The sequence below is a fragment of the Ursus americanus genome, chromosome 2 (assembly GCF_024610735.1).
Source record: "Ursus americanus isolate L20-20 chromosome 2, mUrsAme1.1.p, whole genome shotgun sequence".
Lineage (NCBI taxonomy): Eukaryota > Metazoa > Chordata > Mammalia > Carnivora > Ursidae > Ursus > Ursus americanus.
Window position 1 is genome coordinate 75112569 of NC_142128.1, and position 16949 is coordinate 75129517.

The 16949-nt window shown below is 45.6% G+C and overlaps 1 long non-coding RNA gene and 1 other non-coding gene across 2 annotated transcripts in view; both read right to left on the reverse strand.

The window, feature by feature from the left end:
- Positions 1–10962, reverse strand: part of LOC148110658 (uncharacterized) — a 48944-nt gene extending 37982 nt beyond the window's left edge. Inside the window, exon 1 of the long non-coding RNA XR_015726476.1 lies at positions 10854–10962. This is a non-coding gene — a long non-coding RNA (uncharacterized LOC148110658). The remainder of the gene's footprint in view (positions 1–10853) is intronic.
- On the reverse strand, positions 2968–3074 carry LOC123785880 (U6 spliceosomal RNA). The gene has a single exon (XR_006777801.2). It is a non-coding gene; the product is annotated as a U6 spliceosomal RNA (small nuclear RNA).
- Positions 10963–16949: the final 5987 nt, after the last annotated feature.

Below are 16949 nucleotides of genomic sequence, written 5' to 3' on the forward strand. Positions count from 1 at the left end.
CCTGGCACTGTCCCCACAGATGCCCACAAGCAACCTTGACCTTTTTTACTGTCTCTGACTCTAAGATTTTTTGTCTTGTTTTCTTCCCCATCAAAATTGAACTCACGTCTATTCAGTGTCCATTTTTCTTAATTATGCTAATGTAACTCACATGACAGTTGTCCCAACTGATGTGACAAAGAATTTGAATCCAAAAGACTGACTCGGATAATTTGGAAGTCCCTATAGGCCACTCCTGAAGTGTTTTGTTTTTTTTTTTGGAAGGAGCAACTATACCGTCTTATCTCTTCACAGCACAGAAAGCGATGCAGACTCCCCTGTCCAGTAGGGATTCAAGAACTATTTGCTGATCTCATTTTAGCAATACGGGACAAACCTTTTCATGCTGATTTTCACTAAGGTTGAATTGTACCTAAAGATACCATGATTCATTTGAATATGAAACAACTCTGGCGAAGCATCTGGTCACATTTTTAGATGGCTGTCTCTTGAACTTGACTCAGCGTGGGAGTCACCTCCGAATCTTGCTAAAACGCAGAGTTTTGCTGTTTAGGTCTGGGGAGGGGCCTGAGATCCTGCCCAGAGGTGATGTGTCTGCCACTCTCCCTGGCCTGCACCTTGACTAGTAACATTCTACAGGGTGAGAGCGGAGCTGACTTAGAGGAAGTGAAGATGGGATAATGGAGGTGGGAGGGTACTGAGTTAAACCTAAAATGTGGCAGACTGTTCAGATTCTCAGAGGAAAGACCTCTTCCACTGGTTTCTTCTTTCATTCATCTATCCACAGATACACAAATGACCAATATGCACTTAAAAATGCTTGACACCACGTGGCGTGCCTGGATGGCTCCGTCCATTAAGCGTCAGACTTTTGATTTCAGCTCAGGTCATGATCTCAAGGTCATGAGATGGATTTTCATGTTGGGCTCAGCACTGGGTGTGGAGCCTGCTTTGGATTCTCTCTCTCCCTCTGCTTCTGCTGCCCCCCTTTCCCACTTGCACAAGTGTTCACTCTCTCTCTAAAAAAAAATTAAAAAAAAAGTGCTCAACACCATGTTTCATTAGGAAAATAGAACCAAGACTACAATGAGGGGGAATGACATCAGCAAAACAGCAGCAGCATGGAAATTTCTAACACTTGTTCCTCCCCCAAAAACATCAATGGGAACACCTATCCGCACAGGAAAATACCTTCACAAGATCCATAGGTTCCAGATGAGGGGTTCTAGCACCTGGGTGAAGCCAGAAATAAAGGACCCACTGGGATCAAGCCCCGCGTCGGGCTCCTCCGCTGGGAGCCTGCTTCTTCCTCTCCCGCTCCCCCTGCTTGTGTTCCCTCTCTCGCTGGCGGTCTCTCTCTTTAAAATCTTGAAAGGAAGGAAGGAAGGAAGGAAGGAAGGAAGGAAGGAAGAAAGAAAAGAAAAGAAAAGAAAAGAAAAGAAAAGAAAAGAAAAGAAAAGAAAAGAAAAGAAAAGACAAGACAAGACAAGACCCACTGAGGAGGTAGGAAAGAGAAATTTGCATTACCCCCACCCCTTCTCCCAAGCCCAGGTAGCCCAGTGAAGAGAAACACCGGCCCCATGAAAGGAGAGTGAAGTGAGTGCCGGACTTCACCGAAGACCCCAGAGCCAGCTTGCCCCAGGCTGACTCCCACAACCCTCGATGTTTCCTACAGGGTCCCATAACTCCAGGCCCCCAGCTCACCCTGGCACCTGAGGAAGGGGGAATGGGAAGTGACTGCTAATGGGTACAGGTTTCTTTTTGGAGTGATGAAAATGTTCTGGAATTAGTGGTGATGGTTGTACTAAAATCTACTGAAGGGGTGCATCTACGGTGTGTGAATTTTGTCTTTAAAAAGAGTAGGATAAAAATAATTTTTAATTGCTATAAGATGAATAAATTCTGGGGATCTAATGTACAGCATGGTGACTACAGTTAACAGTACTGTATTATAGACTACTTGAACGTTGCTAAGAGAGCAGATCTTAAATGTTCTTATTACAAAATAAAAAATGGTAATTATGCGAGGTGGCGGAAGTGTTAACTAACCTTACTGTGGTTAATAATTTTGCAGCACATACATGTATCGAATCGTCACCTTGTACAGCTTAACCTTACACAATGTTATATGTCAATTACATCTCAATAAAGCTGGAAGATATAGATAGATAGATAGATAGATAGATAGATAGATAGATAGATGATAGATTTTTAAAAGTAGCTCAATCTTGGCACCTAGTAGGTTAGCCTCGACCAGACTGAGAGATAAAGAAGAAAATGCAGATGGACCAGCGCTGGTAATTCAGCTATCCCAAATGCACTCATGAGCATAAAGCCGTACTGGGGGCTAATCCTTCGACACCCCTCTGTGGGGCTTCTCATAATAGGCTCCAGTGGGAGAGGCTAAGGGAGCCGCTGTTAACAAACAAAAGTCAACAGCCCTCGGCTCTGCTCCCCAGTCTCACAATCCCACCTGTACCCTTCGGATAGGCAATAAAATTCAGCGCCGGTTTGTCCATTTAAAAAGAAAGAAAGAAAAAAACCCTTTTATTTAAAAAAAATTAAAAACACCTTTTCTGCTTTCGTTTCTCATTAAAATGCCACTTTTGAGTCATTTGGAAAGGGTCAGGCGGGATGTTGGCTTTAAAACCTTTGACAGCTACTATAATTGCCTAGAGGTCCAATAACAGTGATTGCTCTCACAAGTTTAATTTTGAAGTTTCTGCCAAGCCATTAGCATGTAGCCAGGCTACGGAAATCAAAGGAAATTAGAGGCTAGGAGAAAAACTAATCTCATCTACTTCTGGACTGTCACCTGTTCGCTGGGCCAGGACAAGATCTCTTCTAAGCTGCTGGTTCCTGGTGTCCTGAGAGGAGTCTGGGGATCTGATTCTGAGTTCTGCTACTAACTAACCACATGGTCTCAGGCAAGTTATTAAACATTTGGTATTCTTTTTTTTTTTTTTTTTTAATATGACATGCTTCCCAAATTTATGTGTCATCCTTACACAGGGGCCGGGCCAGTGTTCTGTTTCTCATTTCAATTTTAGCATATGTGCTGCGGAGGTGAGCACTACACACTTTGATATCTTTAAAAATGGGTACATTGGGGGCACCTGGGTGGCTCAGTCATTAAGCGTCTGCCTTTGGCTCAGGGCGTGATCCTGGCATTCTGGGATCAAGCCCCACGTCAGGCTCCTCCACTGGGAGCCTGCTTCTTCCTCTCCCATTCCCCCTGCTTGTGTTCCCTCTCTCGCTGGCTATCTCTCTCTCTGTTGAATGAATAAATAAAATCTTTAAAAAAAAAAAGGGTACATTGTTGCCTCTCCTGCTCTGCCCTCTTCTAAGTGCCGTCTTGACAAGATCTTCTATAGATCATGTCTATGGAGCAAGCCAGGGCAGAGAGACGTGTGCACAGGAGCCCTCTGAATGGGTGCTCGTTGAGTTTAGAATGGGGCTGGGCAAGCTTCCTGCACAGAGGCTGAAAGGCATTAAAATAAAACATTGTATCACATGGATCTGGTCACTTTCAGGAAGGATAAGAGAACACATCTAAAAGCCCCGTGTAAAGGGCGATTTAATTAACTGTGGCTCACCCATCATGGTGGCAATTTCAACTCCTCCATGGTCATTTGATCACATTTAGTCCTTTCTTCCGATCCTTACAACAAACAATCGAAGGGTTATTATGCTCTCCATTCTACAGATAAGAATACCGAGCCTGCGAAGTTTACATAACTTCCTCAAATTTCCCTTGACTGGTCAGTGGCAGAGATGGACTCTGAACCATAGTTTTCTGACCGTAACACCCATATTCTTTCTGCCCGACCAGCGGCTCCCTGATGATCACTAAGACAGCCTTGGGTACTCTAAGGGTCCACAGTACAAGACCCACCGCTACCTTCTGTTATCCATCTAGTCTATCCTTAAGGGACTTTGTGAAATTTTATTTTTAACAAGGAAGAGCAAGCCTGCAGCCCTGGTTCCCAGAATATTCTCACATAACAGTAGAAAACCAAAATTTGTTGTCAGCTCTTAAAGAATGGAGAGAAGTATACAAAAACCTTACAGAAATTGAAAGGATACATGTGTTCGTCCTCTGGACTGAGCCCAGCGTTGTATGGTGGGCAAGTACACGAGCTTGGAGTCAGTATGGGTCTTTGCTAGCTATTTGACCTTAAGCAACTTATTTGACTTTGTTACACCTTCGTTTATTCACCTACACAATGAGAATAATGTCTCCTTCAAAGGATCCTTACAAAGATTAAACCAGCTAATGATGTAAAGGTGGGTAACAAGAGCTAGGCAAAGTCTAGGTGTGAAATAAATTCCACTTTGTAATGTTCTATCCCACCCTCTTTAGAGGAGAAGGAAAAGGGGTGAAAGGAGCCAAAATCCAAATCCATTTGAGCACCCTGTCCCTAATAAGGATGGCATCCGGAACAGCTCTGCCACGGGATGTCCCAGCTAGCACTTGAATGTTGCTTCCGCAGATCCAGAGGTCTCCCATGAATTCGCTTCCCAAATCAACCTCGAGACGGCAAGACAAAGTGCATGCTACTTCAGAATTAGAGATTCAAATGCTAATGAAAATCCAGTTCCATCACTATTTAATGATCACCTACTATGTGCCAGTGGGTGGAAGATAGAGAGATAATAGGCAGGACACAGTCCCTGCCTTTGAAGAACTCATGGGTCAACAGAGAGTGCTTGGTAAGACCATAAATAACAGTAAAAGGTGCCTATAGGAGAAATCTTGTAAGAGAGAAGAAAACTGCTCTGGGAGTTCCAGGGAGGGAGAAGTTACGTGTAAGTAGTGGGAGGAAAGGCAGGAGAAGTGGGTGGTGGCCCCATGGTCGAAGCTTTCAGTTCTGGGTGTGGAAGAAGGCCAGACCTTCCCTCAGTTTTAATATAAAGAGCCGATGAAGCATTTTGAACAGAAGGCAGTATGATTAGTTTGATCAGAGTCACCTGGTCTCGGGAGGTGATGAGGATTAATTGAGTCAAATCAGTAAAGCCCCTAACAGAAGTCAACAGGTGCAAAAATAATTCCAATTCTCTCCTCCCTTCTCTAAGCACCCAGAAAATCTATTGTTTCTGAATCGAGTGCCTGTAACCTGGAAAAAATGGGCCTAGAGTCTCATCAAAGCTCTCCGCTGGCTGTGAATTTCTTCCTCCTTCCCAGAATCCAGCTAAAGAAGGGTGGCCCTGTGACCTGGATCTAGAAAATCCCTAGGCAGAGGCCAAAGGATAAGCTGTTATGACCTCTAGCTATTTCCCGCAGCCTGAGAAATGCGGGATTGCAGGGCTTCCGGGCAGCAAACTCCCCCCCTGCTGACCGCCTGCCTGCAGGAAAGCCGCCCCCCCCCATCTTTGTTAATCTCTCTCTTTAGAGGCTCATTTGGACTGACCAGCCAGTGTCACTTGGCATTCAGGAAGTGTGCCTCCCCTCACCCTCTCCACCGCACTGAGCCTGGAGGATGATTTGGGGGTTGGGGAGCCTTTCATTTTTACCCCCTCTCCCCTTCTCCTGCTGCTGGGAGTCTTTTCTTCCTGATAAGAACCTTCTACCAGCTTCATCAGAGCCATTGTTAAGAGAAGGCGACTCTGCTCACAATGGATACCTGATCACTTCTCCTTTCTGCAGACAAATCAGTCCTTGAGAAAGGTCTCATTATTGCTCTGGTGCCATTATTCCGAGCACGGTGGCTCAGGGCCCCTCCCTCGGTCCCCACGGCCGGGGGGGGGGGGGGGGGGGGCAGGGGAAGGCAGAGGAAAGAAAAATCCTGTTTCTTGCCATTCACTTTTTAAAAAGGTGCTGTGAAAATCTTCTCTTTCCCCACTAATGGGATTTGGAGGAGACACAACTTCTGCACTTGGTACCTTCATGCATTCTGGAAAAGTCCTTTGCAGACTCAGAGGTTAACTGCGCTTTTCTGGGGTGCCTCCTCTCCTACCAACTCAGGATGTTTCATCTCCTCAAAGTGTGTTGACCTCTACCCCTGCAAGCATTTCACTGTGGCCTAAAATCGAAAAACCATTCTTTCTGCCCCTGTCCTTCTACGGAGGTTCCCTTTCCTTCTGTTGGCACGCCTGCAGGCTAGCTTCCATCTGTGCACTCAGAAAACCAAGAATTAAGTGACCATCACGGTTAGGGCACTGGGACAGGCACAGTGGGGGATAAACGACATCTCCGGTTCTGGGTCTCACACCCTGTGTCCCAGAGATCAAGGACAGGCACTTTCATTATAAAGGCCCATGAGCCTTTCACCTACCTGACCTGCCTTGTGATGCCCTCCGGGCAACAGACACTCATCCGAGTTATTATTTAACTAAAGCTACTCATTGGGGAGTTTTAAGACGAGATATCCTAACCCATTTCCCCCCATGTTTCAAGACTAAACCCTAATGAGTAAGGGTCTTACTCAACCTTTAGCTGCTTCTTAAAAAGGCAGAATAAAGCAAAGCATTTCAAGTCCAACTGGAGAAGTGAACACAGAGATACTCACTGATAAGGGGGATAAAATGTATTGGCCAGCAAAAGAGGTAAGCTAGAGGTCTCCACTCATAGGCGAGCGAAGAATAAAAAGAGAGAGAAGGAGAGATTGAGTGTTATAACCGAATCACTTGAAGGAAGAACAAATACAGATTTTGCTTATGTAGACCTCGAAAGTAGGGAATCTGAAGGACAATCAGACAATTTTGAACAGGGAGTCGACGGCATTGACTTTGGTAAATGAACATAGAAAGGCAACACGGTTTTGATTACGGAGCCACATCCCTCCCCCTGCCCCCCTTCATCCCTGTCACCCACAAGAAGTGAGCAGAGACAACTCTCAACTACCTGTGACAAAGGAAGGGGGCCCTAGATCTTCTTGAGATGACACGGCCTCCTCCGTGGGAAGTGCTGCCTTGCCCATGTCATCTCTCCTTTCTAACTGCGCAATTCAGTGAGTGGCATCTCTTTTCATACTGAGGGTCTCCCTCACTCGCTTCCTTATTCTGAGCTACATTTTAATAAGCTGGGGTCACTAAGTAAGTGACACTTTGCTTTAGTCCTGTTAAAGATTAATATGCAAATGCTAAAGGAGGAACCAGGACTTTCCCTTAAGCAAATGGCCCATTTCACAGCGGCTTCACAGAGATTCACAGAGAAGTCCCTACGGAGTCACTAGATGTAAGTAAAACAGAGACAAGCCTTCATGCCACCCCTACTCTTCTAGCCCCTCACATAGTTTGGGAATGAAAAACTAACAATCAGGAAAGAAGACGTCTCCATAGTTTAGGACGGTAGCTAAGGAGGTAAATTATCTATCCTATTAAGACAATCCACTTCTAGGCCCCACTTCCTGGATCACATTCTCTACTGTATGGTTGAGATGGAGTGGGGTTTCCAGTCTGAGTTTATGGACCTTCAAGTCTTCTTCTTCTTCTTTTTTTTTTTAAGATTTAATTTTTTATTCGACAGAGATAGAGACAGCCAGCGAGAGAGGGAACACAAGCAGGGGGAGTGGGAGAGGAAGAAGCAGGCTCATAGCGGAGGAGCCTGATATAGGGCTCGATCCCATAACGCCGGGATCACGCCCTGAGCCGAAGGCAGACGCTTAACCGCTGTGCCACCCAGGCGCCCCATCAAGTCTTCTTTTAAGAGGGCTGGTGATTCCTTGTCTTCTGTGATACCAGTCTGGCCCAGAATGACAATACTGCCAAGGACCATGTCTTTGCCCCACTTACAACACCACCAACTGTTACTAAGTCCTGGGCACAAGCAGGGGTGGTTTCCTGCAAGACATCTGCTGTGCCCTTTAGTGGCAGCTGTGGTCTCGGGCAGATATTTGAGGGAAAAAAGGTAATGCACTGTACTGAAGGTCTAACCTCCAGCATTTTCTTTCTTGGACTCCCTGATGCAGAGAACACCCTCAGAGATCACTGCAGAGCGGAGCCCTGAAAATGTTCCATATTTCAATGTATATACCTAGGAATTCAGGGCACCTCATAAAAACCTCAGGTTCCTCTTCGTTTGTTTTCCAGTGAAGACCAAATGTACACATGCAATAGAAATTCTAGCAGCTATCCTAGACACATAGGTCTCCAGGATAGAGAGGGAAAATAAATGCTAACAGCACCGGTGGCAGAAGCTGGTCATGGCTCACAGCGCTGTTTCTTTTCCTGGCCAGCCTTCAGTTGGGTTTGGCCAGCCACTGAGTCCTAGCTTCTGGAATGCATGAAGAAACGGTGGACATAGGACCCCAAAAACTCCCACGCCTGCTCTTTCCTTCTATTTTCTGTTTCCCATTTCCTAGCCGAATGGAGAAGCATGGTGGAAGTATAACAAGGAACAGCATCTGCAGGGGAACGTGTACATTGGACCGTGACAGGAGTGAGAAGTGAATGCTTACTGTAGTAAAGCCCTTGACGTCTGGGGTTGGTTTATTACAACAGCAAGGATTACTTGGCCTAACTAGCACAGTGACCCTTGTGTTTTCTTTCTCTTTCTTTCTTTCTTTCTTTCTTTCTTTCTTTCTTTCTTTCTTTCTTTCTGACTTTTTTTTAATTTATTTGACAGAGAGAGAGACACAGTGAGAGAGGGAACACAAGCAGGGGGAGTGGGAGAGGGAGAAGCAGGCTTCCACGGAGAAGCAGGCTTCCACCGAGCAGGGAGCCTGATGTGGGGCTCCATCCCAGGACCCTGGGATCATGACCTGAGCCAAAGGCAGACACTTAACGACTAAGCCACCCAGGCGCCCCCCTTGATGTGTTTTCAACACAGCATGCTGATAAGAGAAATAGTGATGCATATAATAATAATAAGAAGAAGAAGAATAAGAAGAAGAAGAAGAAGGAGGAGGAGGAGGAGGAGGAGGAGGAGGAGGAAGAGGAGGAGGAGGAGAAGGAGAAGGAGAAAATCCGAAGGAAAAAGTCACAGATCTTTTTCATTAAAAAAAAAACAAACTAAAAAACCTGTCCTTGCTTAATGGTCCACAACATAAGCTGACCATACCAGAAATGATTGTTAAGCACACGGTATGTTCATAATGATAACCATTATAAAACCAGTACAGACGGTCCCCAACTTACGATGGTTCAACTTACGATGTTTCCACTTTAGAATGGTGCAGAAGTGATATGCATTCAGTAGACACCACGCTTCAAATTTGGAATTTTGATCGTTGCCCCGGGCTAGCAATACACGGTGCGAGGCTCCCTCGGGATGCTGAGCAGCGGCAGCTCTTAGCCAGCCACGTGATCAAGAGGGTAAACAACCGATATGCTTACAACCATTCTGTACACAACCACTCAGTTTTTCCCTTCCAGTACAGTATTCAATAAATTACATAAGATATTCAACATATTATTACAAAATAGGCTTTGCGTTGGATGATGTTACCCAACCGCAGGCTGGGCTAAGCTAAGCTATAACATGTAGTAAGATAGCTATATCCAGGGCCGCCTGGGTGGCACAGTCGTTGGGCGTCTGCCTTCGGCTCAGGGCGTGATCCTGGCGTTCCGGGATCAAGTCCCACATCGGGCTCCTCCGCTATGAGCCTGCTTTTTCCTCTCCCACTCCCCTGCTGTGTTCCCTCTCTCGCTGGCTGTCTCTCTGTCACATAAATAAATAAAATCTTTAAAAAAAAAAGATAGCTATATTAAGTGCATTTTCCATTTATGATATTCTCAATTTACGATAGGTGTATTGGGACATAACCCCACCATAAATTGAAAAAGATCTGTGTGTGTTTTTCGGAAGAAAAAACAGTCTCCTGTGTGATAAAATTACATGTGCAAGGACGTAACAAATCTTTCATGAATCAAACTTACAAAAGAAAAGTTGAACAACATATCCCACTCATACACTATCATAAGCCATAGAGAAATTATTAGTAACATTGCACATTATTCTAGATTTCAAAAGAAGTGTCTGGATTATATCAACAGATAAACATTATTGAGCTGTCAGAATTTCTCTTCAACAGTCTTACCAGGAAGATTCTGCCCTTTGTCCAATGGTGACTGCAAGAAAAAGCTGCTTGACCATCTGGCAGGGGTCCTTGGGTGGGCTTGCCTGCCCTGGATGAGTACAGGCTGGAGGACATCTGAGTTCTCTTTCAACCCTTAGAGTTTGTGTCCTAGGAAAGGAGCCAAATCTCCAAATTCCTTAAGATTTACATAATTACCAAACCTTCGGTTTTACAAATGCTATTTTGGGGATTCCTGGGATGACTTTGTGACTTATTTTGTGACCATTCCCATCTAAACAAGTCAAGCGAAAACAACGCCAGCAACAACACACACGTGTGTATGAAATAACGTTCTTCGTAGCTATTCCCTTGATGCTCTTTTGGAAAACAAAATTGTACTGACTTCGCATTACCCGGGCTCTTATAAACTCAGGAAAGAAAGGAGGGTGGGAGAAATGCGGATTCTTTCATTCTAAAAGAGCTATCAGCATTTCAAAAGCAGGAAGGTCTTTCTACAACTTCCCGATATATCTGGGAGGGGAAAATGCAGTCGAAATAAAGTAAATGGTTAAGAACTAGTGTTAATTGAAGATCAATCACAAGTTAACCTACATTACATCTGAAATTATGGTGCTAATTGATGGAAAGCTTGGATTCAATTTAAAAGCAGATGGTTCACATGCAAATTTTCACAACTCAAGTAATATAAAAGATTTAGGTACCCTGCCATATTTGTTTACCCTTTCAATATCCAGGAATGGACATCCTTCAAAGACATGCTTGTGAAAGAAGGAAACGTCCTCTTTCATTCCATTGGCTTAATTTCAGTGGACACCTATGTTGGGGGATGAAGGTAGGGTAGGCGCAGGGTCTGGGCAGGGAGTAGATACTCACCGATTATCAAACATAAATTACCAGCAAGCTTTCTGTTTAACTGCTGTAGCACCCCAAATCTCTGTTCCCAGCGAGGAGAAATTTGCAGGCTGGTCGCATTCATCACCAGGAAAAGCCCTGGGTTTTATGCTGTTGTTGTGTTTGGTGGCTTGTTTTAATTAGGGACCGGGAAATTGATCAGTTTTAGCCTACCAAGCACGGATTCAGGCTTAGGTTCTTATTCCTTTCCCTGCCATTTTCAGAATTAATTTCTACACTTCTTTGGCTGCATCAGCACTACAACCCTGAGTTCACAGGAATCCAAAACAGCTGGTTGAGTTGGCCAACGCAAACAAGCAAATTTGTAAAATAAAGTCAGGAGAATCACTGTTTCCGTCAAAAAATTTATCTACGCGCGATACAAAGGGCTTAAAGTCTACCCCTTTAATGAGAAGCAAACAGCTGTGAAGAGAATTCACACCGAAGGCATCTTATCTAAGGCAAAATTTAAGATAAGACAAATGTTTTTAAAATGTCACTATCTCAAAAACCTAAAGAGCCTACCACACTCTTCCCACCCGTCTTTTCAACAGTGAATGAATTTAGCATTCCGGAAACACTTGCCTGTATTTCCGCTCTCCATCCCAACACACAGACACACAGACAAGACAAAGCCACTAGTTTTAGATGGAAAGATTGCACTCTTTCCTTAACAGATACATTCATCGTTTAATGGAACCCATTATTTTGGAAGCAAATAAGTCCTTTAGTTCTTAAGATGGTATCAAGTGTAACGCTGACTCGCATTTCAGAAAGCACTCCCACGCACGTGGCCTGGAATTGAAAGCAAGAAAAAGGAGGAAAAGAAGGCTCCAAAAGGAAAAGGTCTTACCGGATGGAGAAAGGAATGCTCTGTCCTGGTTGGCCAATGAGAAATAAAACCCGTACCAGCTATAAAGCTTGGCCAGACACTACCTGGACTGTTGCAGGGTCTGTCTGACTGCTGAAACACCCGAATGAACCTGCAATAAGTTAGCATTGCCTCAGTCCGAGAGAGCAGCCAGTGGATGAGGACTCGGGGACACGGGTGCGTTCGCAGGACCAGCCAGCCACATGGGACATCGGCCAAGCCTCTCTCCCTCTCTGGGCCTGCTTCCTCATCCATAGAATAAGGACATTCGTCGGGATTGGAGTCGCCCAACATGAGTTTCTCAGAACTCAAGTCCCACGGGTGAGAGTCTAACGTAAAAACAAAATTAAAAAATTAAATTAAATTAAATGAGTCTAAGTTCAAAGAAAGGAGGGCAACACTGGGGCAAACAGGTGTCTTCACAGCAGACCCGTTCAGCCTTCCTGGCACGCGTCAGTACACGCCACACTGCGATTTTCTTCCAGGCACGTAGTGACGTCCTGTTTCTTTATAATGTATCACCCACACACGTCCTCCAGTGGGAATGTTCTGTTACACGCACGGAACTTCATTTGCAGGAACTCAGATTCCGTGTCCACACTCGGAACCGTTTCGTCATACCGCTTCTCTGATCTTGTCGTGCTGGATGTCCTGATCGATCTCTTACAAGCTCACCTGACTCTCACAGAGAAAATCTCTTCCAATCCCCAGTTTACAGGTGAGAAGGATGAGGTTCAGAGTGGATAAGTAACGAGCCAGCCAGTGAATACCGGGCAGAGTTAAGATTTAAACCCAAGACCTTTGACTAGAAGCTGTTCGTGTAGCTTTCTTTCTGTGTTGTCCCCTCCAATGTCTGTGAGAGGAGCCACTGAGAGTTGAACTTGTCTTGATTCCCCGCATTCCCACAGTTCCTAACATAGGGCTAGGCACACGGATGTTCACTGGCTGAGGGACTGTTCTCCTTTCTCTCTCTCTCTCTCTCTCTCTCTCTCTCTCTCGATGCGGTTCTTATGGGTAGCTCGTGTGAACTTCCTTTCAGCCTCTTATATTGATTTTTTAAGAAATCCACAAAGTCTCCAGATAAGAGAGAATACACAGGAAGACAAACATCAGACACAAAATAGCTAAAGGACATTTGCTTTTAGAATAGTCTAGGGTGGCTTCATTTGGCCAGATAAATGTTTTCGCTTTAATGGGAAGCAAAGACTCTAGCTACATACAGACACCCAAGTCTTCAAATAATCACCCTTTCACCTTTAGAAAGCCAAAGGCCAAATAGGGAGCCAGAGCCAGTTCACAACCACAAGGAGGTGAGATCTGGGCATCACGGGGCTTCAGCCACCACTCACATTCCATGGGAGTTTGAGACCGTCAGACATAAAGCACCCCATCCCTGCTGGCCATTTCTGGGACAGCAAGCAAGTGGGCTCCCACGTGCATCTCAGAGAGCCATCCCCAACATGGGCATTTCCCCCAGCTGCCTGTCTTTTTCCAACACTCTTTTCAAGAGACAGCAGCAATTCACGGTGCCCCAGAGATCAGCAAGCGAGTAAGGGGCGCACAGAGAGCCCCCGAGGCCTCAGTTGCTCCTGCCACCAATTAGAAAGGGAAGCAAGACACTCAGCTCAGTTAAGGTTTGACTCAACTGTGGCCTGTTTGCTTAGGCAGCGTGCGGGAGAGCGGCAAGGTGTGGGCTCCCGAAGCAGCTCTGCTTGATATTTCGTTTAAAAGGGAAAATGATGCTAATGTTCTTTACTCCCTTTAAAAAAATGGACCTGACCGTTCCTGAAAGCCAGTCTCTTGTACAGCCTTGTGCTCTCCCACCTGCGGTCTTCCGTGCCTCCAGATAAATGAAGCCAGCTCCGTCCTCTGCCTGCCCCAAGCCATTTCTTACTCCTCCCTCCTCCTGCCATGGCACTGCTATTGGGCCCAGCTTTCCACCCTTGCTGGGCTGGAGAAACACTTCAGAAGCCTTGGAGATGACTCTCCAGACCTCGGTGCAAAGCCACCGAATCAGAAACTGAAGGCAAGGAAAGTTGCGGGTGGCGGAGTCCGTCTCAGAACTTGTTTTTTGGTTTCCTTGGCTTGTTTTGGTTCGTTTATGATTTTAATATGACTGATCAAAACCTGCCTGAGTCTGTAAGTCACTGCTGTAAAAGAAGCTTCTGGCTTGGGATGAGCAATTGAATTAGGTGACATTTAAAGTTCTTTCCTACACTAAGGTTCTGATATTCGGTGGTTGGGATAAGACACCCCAAGTCCATAGGGTGCAAAGAGTGGTGCAAACAGATATTGGGTCTCGGTTCCATGACTTACTATGTGACTGTCACCAAACTGCTTAACCTCTCTGATCCTCTATTTCTCCGTCTGTAAAATGGGGTAGCAACTCTACTTACCTTATAAGGTGGCTAGGAGATTTACCTGACACTGTGCATGTCGAGGGCCTGATACATAGTTAGGTACTCAGTGCATGCTAGTTCTGATCAGTGACTTCAAATTCATGAATAGATCACTTAAACGCTTCACCTAAGAGTTTTTGCTTTTGTTTTTTAATTTAAGCAAGCGCTGTATCTATTCGTTTTTGTTGTTTCCTGCCAGTGGTCGCCCAGACTCCTTTGGAAGGCTCCCATAAGCTGTGTTCGCTGGGTGCAGCGCGGGAAGGGAAGGCCGTACCTGGCCGGCGGTGGTCAGCCGTCCAGGGCGTCCCGAAGTTGAAAAACTTGCATGCATAAACCCAGAGATGGTTGGCGTGGGTCTCCTGTCTTCCAAAGCTCCAGGTGCTCCAAAGGCCAAGTGTAATTCAGCAAAGTCTCCCCACGCACGGAGTTCAGGGAGGGGAGGATTATACAGGCTGCCTGCAGCCTCCCGGGCAGGCTCCGTCCCCCGCTTCAGCCTTTCGTGTGTTTACTCATCAGAGCCTAGAAAGGAACAGTGGAAGCAATCTGGTGTTATGATTATAATTGTTTATGCTTCTTAATATTATCATCATCATCCGGATCATTTCTGTTGTTATTCTTACTTAATGTCTAAAAGACCCACAGGGCTCTCGAGGTTTACACAGTGGAGATGCCAGCGAACGCGGTTGCTGTGCCCGAGGTCAGGCTCCTGGGCTGGCGAAGGCGGCAGAGACCGTCGGTGTCCCTCACTCCTGCACGGTCAGCTTCCACCAACAGCCCTTCGCCCACCTGCCAGCCTTTCCCAGAGACGGTCTGTAAGTCGTTTCCCAGGGACTTCAGGGAATTGCAAATTTACCCTCCTGCCACTAGATGGCAGGCAACACGATGCGCATTTTCCAAGTAAGGTATTCACGGCAAGCCATAAAGGATCCCCTTCTGTCTCCAAGCATTTATTCCCTATAATAAAATCAGTAAATCTCAAGCTCATTTCTGATTTCAAGCCCAACTTGCTCCATGTCTGCGAGTACCCCGAGTCTGCCTGCTGTAATGCTCTGCCTTTCAGGGATTCATAATCACAACCCTGATAATAGCAAGCCCGTGTGCCTATAGTTTTTATAGTTTACAAAGCTCTGTAGGGTTGGCAAGGCTCTTTTGCATGCAGCATCTTATCTGACAAGTGAATGTACATACACAGCGAGCCCGGCCACAATGTGACTTCATTATGTTGACCAACAATGCACGTGCAGTGTCCCGCGGACGCATTTGCATGCACTTTATAAGGAAACAGTTGCTATACGAGTTCTTGGGATGAATGGCAGGATTTTAAGGTACTCGGCAAGAGACAGGCATCCATTTAGCTCTGTCTCTCTGGGACCTGAAGCTGCTCCACCGTGGGGAGGCTGGCTGCTGAGAGGCCAAGTTTACCGGGCTCGGGACGTTGGGTGCAGCGTTTTCCAGTTGGGCCTGGTAATGCCACGCGATGGGGTTTTTTTCGTCCTCTCCACACAGAAAGGAACTAGCCACAGCTTGTCATTTGCATACAGCCAGCATGAGTTAAGTCACCCTTGCTCCTCAGGAATAAATTAGTTCATTCAAGAAGAGAACAAATTGTGTGTGTGTGTGTGTGTGTGTGTGTGTGTGTGTGTGTGTGTGTGTTCGGGGGGGGGGTGTTATTCTGAGGGGTTGAGAGTGGGTAAGGGAACAGAAATCTGCTCGTATGAGATTATTTTCATCTGCTCAGTTTTATAACTTGGCCTGAAAAGGTCTGATTCGTTTTATTAACAGATGAAGGTTATTCTCCCAGTCTGAAGTTCAGAGTCACACCCACTCTGCATAGGTAGGTAATGATATTGCAGAACTCATTGTTTTCTGGCGTAAACGACAAATGCCACACATTTGTTTCATGAAATCAGCATAGAAGGCAAAAACGTTTTGGCTTGGGGAGCGAGTTTGTCCATCAATGTAATATTCCTATTAGTGTAGCTATTTAGCTGTGGATTAAAAAATCATGGCATTCCAATCATTAAATACAGCAGGTGACTGTAATGGCTTCCACATTCGAAATGCTGCTATTTACATATTGCATATATTTTATTACAGGACTGGAGGGAAATTAATTTTGCATAGTTTTCAAAAAAAAAAAACCCCAGTTGCCGGTGGAGGTTACAGAACTTATCTGTTTCCCTAGACTGATCTTTCTTCAAGTTGCGTCCTCTCCCAGCAGCCGCTGAACTGACCCTGTTCCATCACCCTGGGTCGCCCACCGTCCTGAGCCTCCCAGCACTGGCCTCTGGTACCTTCGGCAACGTGACTTGCTACTTCCGAATGCCAGTTGCGTAGCAGGTGCAAATTCTGTGATGGAATTTGCAGAGTGGACAGAGCAAAATCTCACCAGTTTCATTTCATCTGTGCCCCGAGCAGACTTTATAAAGCAATAAAGACTGAATGTCTAAGGACTTAAAAGAAATGTGCTGTGTTATCATCATCAATTTATGAAACTCCCACAAGGAAGCAGACATGATACAAAACATACAAACTGTACAGTTGCTGCCTCCAGAAGTTTAAACGGCAAAGAACCAAATGTTGAAATCGGATATTACTTTCTCTCACCTCCTCTCTCCTCCTCCCCTTTTTTTCTTTTCCTTTTCTCTTTTGCCTTTGAGTTGGAAGTTTCCCTCTGGCAGTCGGAGCTTGGAGAAGGCTCTGAAGGTAATAGCTGGGAAGATAGTGAGGTGAGGTGTAAGCCAGTTCTAAACACTGGGTGGGGGTTAGGGAAGCAAGGGACAGTCTCGGGGTGTGTGTGTGTCTGTG